The sequence below is a fragment of the Ischnura elegans genome, chromosome 12 (genome assembly GCF_921293095.1).
Source record: "Ischnura elegans chromosome 12, ioIscEleg1.1, whole genome shotgun sequence".
Classification (NCBI taxonomy): Eukaryota; Metazoa; Arthropoda; class Insecta; order Odonata; family Coenagrionidae; genus Ischnura; species Ischnura elegans.
The window spans coordinates 43,393,956-43,403,627 of NC_060257.1; positions in this window are offsets into that span (position 1 = coordinate 43,393,956).

Below are 9,672 nucleotides of genomic sequence, written 5' to 3' on the forward strand. Positions count from 1 at the left end.
AAGAAGATCTAAGAAGGGGTGGCATTTTTAACATAGGGGTAGGCATTTAAAAGCATAGGGGTGGCATTTTGAAACATAGGGGGCTTACCATTCACTGAAAATTTAATTAATACGTCACTTTTGGTTTTTCGGGGTCACTGAGTTTTTTTGCTTTGTGTCATATATAAACGTTGCTCATCCCCTGTAATCTAAATATAAAGGCTGGTTTTTAAAAAAATTTTTTTTATAAGAGCTTAAGCTATTTTTAATATTCTTTGCGGACAATGGATATGACGGGAATTTAAAAAAAGTGGTACTTCACGTTAAAGGACCAGCCGTGCGGATGCGAAGTTTCCTCTTAATAATAATAGGTAATGATTTATTTGTTCTTGGACTTGTCAACAAGAACATAATCTACACCTGCATTCTACTTCGCAAGCCGCCTTAAAGGCGTGTGGCAGGGGGTGTTGGGACACCAGCCGTCTACGTATATAAAGCAAATGCTCAACAAAATTACGACCAGTATTATTTGAAGTCCTTTATTGTTCGGGGGAAAAACGAATTTCTATATCTATCCGTTCGGAAAAATATCTCTCAATGCTTCTGTCGAACCTGGAAATGTAGTGGGGTTGTAAGATGAAGAGATTCTCTCGTTGTTCTCCATATCGCTCCTAAGGATATATATCTATTCTCAATCGTTCAAGTAATCCTATCATACCTATAGTTTGGTTATACAATACCATAGATCTCATAATAGACAAATATCAAGCATTTATATGGGAAAAATATATGGATGGTGAGGATTTCTTCTTTTTTTCGTCACTGAGATGTTTGCTGTCCTCTGGTCACTTTCCCGAGCTTCTGTCATTGACGTCGAGTTTCCATTGTGACCTTGGCATCAGTAGTTCCCCTAATTCCTATTGAATTGAACTCAAGGCCTAGGATTTTATTCATTTTCGTTTCCCGCGCGGGAGTAGTGACGTAACTCAAACAAGGAAAATATGAATTCGGAGGGTAGACTGTTTTTCTCTTTTGAATCAAGTGCGTTCTAATGAAATATGAAAAAAGTAGTGAAAAATAAAATTACAATCTTGGCGAATATTTAGTTAAACAGCTCTGGCATGTTGATAATAAAAACTTACTCGCTAAGTACTCCATTGTCTGAGAACAAACATGAAACTTCTGCCAATTGTTATGCTATAAAACCCACTTTCGACCACTCACTGACTGACTTACTCACTAGTTCAAATGTTTGAGGTGAACGAGACGAGATACGACAAAAAGTCATAGAAACGACCCCCTCTAAATCCAATGAAACCCCAGGATAAATAGCCGAAACACTATAATTTCTATCTGATTTCAAAGGGGCCGAAAGAAAAATAAAATATGGTATATACAACTACAAAAATATATCGATACATACTTCGAAAATGAACAATGTCAAAAATCGCATCGATTGATTGAACTTCTCAACCAATAAAGATTATAGCACTTTGAATTTATGTTTCTTATTTTATTGATGTTGTGGTAAAGTGACGTGGAGCATTGTGGCCCATTCGGAAGATGTGAAATCGATTTTTGCCCTTGCATTAAAAAAGATTGAAGACCCCTGATCTAAAGAAAAGGTTGGTGAAAAGTTTTATCTGGAGTGTAGCGTTGCGGAAACGTGGACACTTAGAAAGGAGAACGAGAGAAGAATGGAGGCATTCGAGATGTAGGTGTGGCGAAGATTGGAGAAGGTGAAGTGGACGGAGAGGAGGAGGAACGACGAAGTGCTGGACGTGGTGGGTGAGGAGAGGCAGCTTTTAGGTGAGATACGGAGGATACAGAAAGTATGGATGGAGGGAGTACTTAGCGGGGAGGGGATGTTAAAAACGGTGTTGGAGGGTAGAATGTTCGGTGAACGAGGGAGAGGAGGACGAGAATCGGATTTTAAGATAGACTGAAAGGGAGTAGGCCTTACAGTGAATTGAAGAAGGAAGTGCTGTAAGGAAAGGGAGTCTGCCCGATTACTTCCTTAGTACTCCATGGAAACCTACCTTAATCGGCAGAATACTTTGTAAGATCTTAGATATTCGCGGCGTGTTAGGTGGAGAAAGAATTCTCGGGAACTCCACCGGGTCTGAATGTCACCTCAATCTCCATCGCTGTCGAGGCGGAAGTCGGCGGAAGTATCAACTTTTTCTCTACGTTTATGTAAAAAATTGGCTGAAAACAGGCTCTGCCATTTATTCATATAGCTATTATTTTAAAATTATATTTAATTTTATAGTTATTATTTTAAAAAATCTTTGAAAACACTCCAAATGAAAGAAAAAGAAGTGTTTATTAACATGTTATAACAGTTTTGGCAAAAAAGAAATTATTGAAACCACTCCACGAGTACAAAGTAGGCAATTAAAAAAAAACTCGAAGGTGGTCGTTTTTCGCAAATTTTGTTCAATTTTGACTACATATATATTGTTAGCGCGAAGGCACAGGAAACAATACATCGGGAAAATTATGCACAATTTATTTTAAAATATTTATGCGAGGTTTCAACTTCCTAGGTCAAAATAATCATTTTTGGGACTTGGGCCAGTTTTTTTTTTCGATTTTAGGCAGCTGTGCAGGGATGCCAACTTACAAAAAATATTGGGGGGGGGGGCAAACCGGGGATCTTGCCACGGGAAATTTTATAAGTAGTGAGTTTTAAGTTTTTTAAGCATTTTAAGAAGAGTAATGTGATCAGCATTAGGACCCTGATAAATCGAATCTCGATATCTGGACACTCCGGGGAAAATCGGCAAGCCTGACACATTTTTTCCTCACACCCATAACGAATTTTTGAGGGGGCTCGGGCCCCCTCAAGCCCCATGGAGTCGGCGCCACTACAACTATGCGGCGGGTCGATGAAATCCTTTTTGAAGAAAAAGTCGACAAAATTCAGGCCCATCATCATCAGGGCCTGATGACGATGGAAAAAAGATTCGAAAGGATATCAAAACGTCGGCAGCGATGGTTATTGAGGAGTTTACCCGGGTGAAATCCTGAGAAAAATTTACTGCCATGAGAGATAAAGCCAGTCAGCGAGGGGACTACAGGCTCTAGTGGATGCGTTAGACGAACGGTGCGAGGAGTATGGGATGAGGATTAATCACAAGAAGACTAAGGTAATGCGGTTTTGTAAAGTATCGCGAGCGAGGAATGTGAGACTCAAGATAAAAGTAGGTGGGGAAAAACTTGAACAGGTAGAGAAGTTTAACTATTTGGGCAGCACATTAGAGGAAAACGGACATAGTAACAAGGACATCAGGAAGCGAATTGCACTCTCAAAGGAGGCGTTCATGAACAGGAAGGAGCTTCTGAGAGGATCGTTATGTAAGAGCTTTAAGAAAAGGTTAGTGAATAGTTTGATTTGGAGTGTATCTCTCTACGGTGCGGAAACGTGGACACTAAGGAAAGAAGACGAGAGAAGATTGGAGGCATTCGAGATGTGGGTATGGAGAAGAATGGAGAGGGTGAAATGGACGGAGAGGAAAAGAAACGACGAAGTGCTGGACATGGTGGGTGAGGAGAGGCAGCTTTTAGATGAGATACGGAGCAGACATAAGGTATGGATGGAGTTAGTGCTTAGTGGGGAGGGGATGTTGAAAATGGTGTTAAGAGGATAGAATGTTAGGGAAACGAGGGAGGGGAAGGAAAAGAATAGGATTTTTAGATAGATTGAAAGGGATTAGGCCTTACAGTGAATTAAAGAAGGCAGTGCTGGTAGGAAAGGGAGGCTTCCAGATCACTTCTTGAACACTTCATGGAAACCTACCTTAATCGGTAGAATACTATAATAATAGAGGTAAATTTTGCCACGTCAGGATAAGGAAAGCGTTGGAATAGAAGGTCACGGCCACTCATTGAAAGAGAGAGCGCTTGGGCCTGCGACGACTTGCGAGAGAGGTGCTTCCCCGATAAAGGAAAAAAGACCTGCTGCCTGCTGCTTGGGGAAACACCTCTTCTATTGGGCCAGCCGGTCAGCGCGATGAAAAAAAAACACACGCGTAGCTCGCAGATTTTCCTCATAGCGGTCATTCCCACCGCTTGAGAGGCCCCGCCCTTGATTGTGACCACCACTACCGGGGACTATCGCAGTGCCGCCGGTTAAAAGGCCGGTTTTGTTAGCAAAATTAGAAATAAACTATCCATACGGAGCTCTTAGCGTTAAGACGCCATCCGATTTTGGTGGCAATTTTTCGAACTAATTTCTATATTTAATTTAAAATTCTGAATAAAAATCGAGAAACACTTCAAATCAAAATTAAAATGTTTAAATATTGCCCTGCCACCCGGTTCTGGGTTATTCTGAAAATTTCAGCCTGATAGGCAATAGGAAAGTGGGTTAAAATTGAGTAGCAAGACGTGACCTGAACGACAATAAACTACCAAACCTCGATGTTGGCGTCAAACCTCTAAAGCCAATACAGCGAAAAGCTGTATTGGCTTTAGGGGAAATCATTCTGAGCTGCGCCGGATCAAAGGGGGGTCCCAAGGGGTCCGGGCTCTGGGCCACCCACCAAGCATGAGCCTGCCTCGAATATATAGGCAAATCTCAGAAAATCGGAAAAACAGAAAAAAAATTATCATGTATAAGGGGATACGAAGTGAAGCTGGATTGGGTATTTGGCCAACATGCAGTCGTCAGCATTGATGCTAATAAATGGTTAACGCTACTGATAGAAAATACTTCATCCATTGGCGTTGTTAATGTAGCTCTGAACAAAACCAGAGGCACGTCAAGCGGCATCGTCAGAAACACTAGTTGCGCGCCCAGCTCTTTGTATATTTAGGAAGACGAAGAGCTCGATTTGGTACATTGATAATAAATTTGCTGAAAACTGCGTTATTTGCATTTCCTGTTATTACGTTATAAATCGCAATACCTTGAAACAGTGGGCCTCCCGCCAAAATTGGCCCCATTATAAATCGGCCACCCACATCATAAATTCGGCCCTGATTCTGAGGAGTTTATTGCCTCGAGTAACCCAAAATGCTACAAAAGTTCCCGAAAACTCTACCATTAGCATCTACGCTACGCTCTCCAACCCTTCACTCACTTTCTTTCATCCGCTTATAAATGCTACCGGCATTGGTGGCGCCGGGGTAACGCCCCCGACCACTAACTCAGAGAACGCGAATTCGAATCCCACCTGGGTGAATTAATCACCATGCAGGACATGGGTGTATGCGACTGTCAACCAAGTAAATAGTAAGAAAGTATTATTTAGCCCTAAATTTGATTGTACTAAATATGACATTATTATTATCATTATGGTTATTATTATTATTATCATTGTGAAAAAGCTACAATTTAATTATAATGTATTATCTTAAAATACAAATAAATTTTTCATGTACATGTTTTTTTATATCCACGTATTCTTTGCTTCTTAAAAGTATTATATTATATTATAGGAAATTTTATAAGCGAATTTGTGGTACAAATTTTTGAAAATCTATGAAAGACAACTAATAAAAAACAAATAGGCACCTACTGACAAGCCTTGAAAGGTTTAGCAGGACTTTGACTCTTATAATATCTTCATATTGTTAAACTCATAAAATATTGTATTCTTTTTTCACTTTATTTTTGTTTATGTGTGGAGACGTTTTATTTTTGATCACATTTATAATTATTTTGTTAACATATCCTATGTAAGTAATAAATTATTATTAGTAAAAATATCATTATTATCATCACTGTTATCATTACTTACATTGCTATTATAATTAGAATTTTTGCACTTTCTCAGCTGGTAATATTCAACGAGCTGTAAAGATTCAACTATCCTGAGGACATATTAGGATTAGGCTCGGATGTTAAGGAAAAGAATTCACCCTATCCTACATTGTCCGATCATATCCGGCCCAGGAATCTTCTCACAATCTGGCAAGCCTGTATTAAAACCTATCGATCGTATACCCTATTACCCCATGTACAATGTATATATTCACCCGAGGTCAATCAGGTGTTTTTGAATTCCCAAGTCTTCAACTTCTTTTTTGAACTTTTTTGATAAGACTCCCTCCGCAAAGATTATTAGTTGGAGAATGCAGACTTCTTTCAATTTCCAAATATTCCTTATTTCACCGGCCAAATTTTGATGTTTTTGTATTTTCTCTCTCTCCGCAGACACAACATTGTGATTTAGTGGCAGTGCAAACGCACCATCAACTACATTCGCTCTCTGCTGTGATTTGTAAATCAATAACATATCAGGCCTATTGCAATGTATTAATTTCCTAAATAAATATATAAGTAAATACGTCTATTTATGCACTATCTGCATAAATAGTATACAAAGTATAAATTCTATGTACAATTTTTATACAGAATATACACATTGTACATGGGGTAATAGGGTATACGAGCTATACAACCGTATTCAACCTATACAATCAGGGGCGGATCCAGGATTTCTTTCTGGGGGGTGGGGGGCACAAGGATACCTTGTAATACAAAACAAACGCAATGATAATGGGGATTAAAAATCTTACATTTTTTTATGGGTCTAGGAGGGGGCACGTGCCCCCGGCATCCCCCCTCCTAAATCCGCCTTTGTATACAATCTAAACAAAATGTGTACACGGTACAGAATATATGTATAGAATCTGCACAAAAATTATATAAAGTTATTTACGACAACAACTGAAAACGTGTTATCAAATACCTATAGAATGCTGCAGAACTGTTGAGGTTGACGCGCCGGGAATGAGGAGAGAATCTTCGTCATCCGTATGCAATGTGTTAAAATTAACAATTAGCTAACATTAAGGCGCCAGGACAGGGCCGCGGTGCGCAGGGGTACTTCAGCACATACATAAGTATTCGTGTTTATTAAAAAAGAATATACCACGAGATGCCCTAGGGGTGTAAAATGAGTAACCCTAATAAAAAAATTACCTTGGCCCCCCTCCTACTTCTATCTTTAGATAATCTTAAACCCTGAATCATACGATTACTTTTTTCCATCCCTTCTGTGAGAGTGTAAAAGGATATCGATGACTATAAGGTCTAACAACACGTATCTCAAAATCGGCCAGTTTGAGACAGGTATCTTAAAGAAAGTGTAATAACAATAAAAAATAAAATATAAGCAAATGACATCTCTTTGTTTGAAAATGAATGCTTCTTTTTCAGTTTTATGCACTTTTGGTTTTTAATTTCAGTGTACAATAAAAAATATATATCGTTTTTTTGCTCCCGTAAAAATTTTGCTATTTTTGAGACACGTGTTATTAGAACTTAGCCATCGATATTTAAAACATAGAACCATGTTATTAATAGATTTATACATTTTCATTATATACAAAGGATACGTCTTTTACAACTACCCCTCGGAAAATTCCTACTTGTGTGGATGTGCAACGTATAACCAACATTTCTACACCTGTTGACACTACGTCATAATGGTTAGTCTATTATGGGTAACCGGAGATGGGCAAAGTCCTAGAAAATTATAACAGGGGCCAGTGTTACACAAGGTCTGTGCACTACATTTGGATGAGATTTTTTACACAACAATTCAAAATTCTTTGCTTTTCGATTGAAAAAAATGTATTTGACTTACAATCCACAACAAAGAGTAGAGAAAAATATCAGCTGTCTTAATTTACACTAAAGTCTGAATCACACGTTCTTTTTTCCATCTCTTCCGAGGGACAGCTCCTGCGATCGCTCCAATGATGACGGAAAAAATGATTGTTTATCGCGATGGCTCCAGGGATGGGAATCCTATCCCTTTTTCTATCCCTCAGCACGTCCCTTTTTCCGTCGTTGAAACCATCGCTGGTACCGTCCCTCAGCAAATCAGAACGCACGACCTCTGACAGCGATTGTAACGCCACGCTTGGCTTTAAATTGAATGACAGTCTTAAATACGGAAAGAAAGTGACGGAAAAGTGATACGAAAAAGGGACGGTGGGAATGAACGCGTGATTCAGAAAATGATGGGTCGAGCGATAATTTCTTTTGTCCCTGAAAAGCTTTTGCTGGAGCTATCATTCTAAGGGACGGAAAAAATTATCTTGCGATTCAGGCTTTAGTAAAGTTACGCCGAGTTGAGCTTCCGTGAACGAAGCTTCAATCATATATTTGTATCGCATATAGTGTTATTAGCGTTAATTTTGTGATAACCTTTGTCATTCTCTGGAGAAGCTAGTGGGGAATGACGCTAGATGCTGATATAAGCCGCGCAGCGAAGCCGTTTCTCTAGAAAGAACTCACGTTTACATTGATTCTGAGTCTTTCATATGTCCACGAAGGATTGATGCCCGTCATATCTGAATATGGGGGGAGTCTTGAAGGGCAAAAGACCTGGGTTATGCTAGATGAATGGATCGGAGCCTTTTAGGTAAGGGTATCTCCCTAGTGAAGAGCGCAGCGAACAATAGGATTCTTCGGAGACCAGTGAACGGGTGGATATTAAAATTTCTCAACGACCAGATCCCTCTAACGAGCGGAAAGTAGGGTTAAAGGTTTGTTTACACCAATGAAAAAGAAAGGCCTGTCCATCAATGATGACGAAGGGAATCTAATTTGTTTCGGCAAAATAGAGGGCACTAATTACCCCTCTATTTCGTGAATACATCTACAGCTACATACTACCCCGCAAGCCGCCTAAAAGGCGTGCAGCAGGGGGTCATAGGGCACCAGCCATTTGCAAATAGAAAGGAAATTCTCTTACGAAATTACGACTGGTATTTATTAAAGTACCCTATGGTTCGGGAGAAAAACTATTTCCCATATCTATCCGTTCGGCAACATATCTCTCCTAATTTATCGTATCTGTCGGGCCTGGATGTAGTGGGGCTCTAAGATGATGATCTCCGTGTCGCTCCTAAAGATATCAATTCTCAAAAGGTTAGTTTCCTTCTTCAAAGAAAACGAAAGGCATTGATTGCGATTCGTTACCCACCATTAGTGTATTCATAATATACAAATTATTTGGTTTTAGAAATACCGGTTTAGACAAATGACAAGGGCCAATTTCATCCTCATTTGAAAAAGGCCAGATAGGCGCCCATGCGATGCCACGTGACGTCACAGGGACCTAGTTTCTATACGAGTAGAGAGGAATTTTACATCGTCTGAGATTACCAATGCATGCATGAGGCACAGAGCTCAGGGAAACATCTCTTAATAATCACCTATTAAAACTGCTTATGATCGGAGAGTTTCCTTCGTTTGATAAGGTATTAATAATCCTTATTTAAGCCAAGCGCTACATGCTAGCAGGGTACTCTGCTACCTGGTAGCAGCCTGCATCGCAGCGAAGCACATAACCTCGCCCCAAGGTCACCTCACACGGTGACAGCGGGGACCAGAATGACGTCAAACGGGCTTTTCCCACCATTCATACTTAGTCGTCGCGTTTTCGCGCGCTTGAAAGTTTTCACTTTTCATTTAATCGCGAAAAATAGATATCGTCATTTAAAAACCTAAAAGTGTGAAATACGTACTCCAGGAGTAATAATCTTTCGATTTAGGCAATAAAAAAATAATGGGAAACAACCCTATTGCACTCCAGCGAGGTCATAAGCAGAATGCGTTTAGATTAGTAGAACCATGCCCGTCACCTAGGTAACGCTATAAAATGGGGACAAACCAATATGTACACATATTCATGGTAGTCTCAAAGAATGATAAATAATATGAAAAAT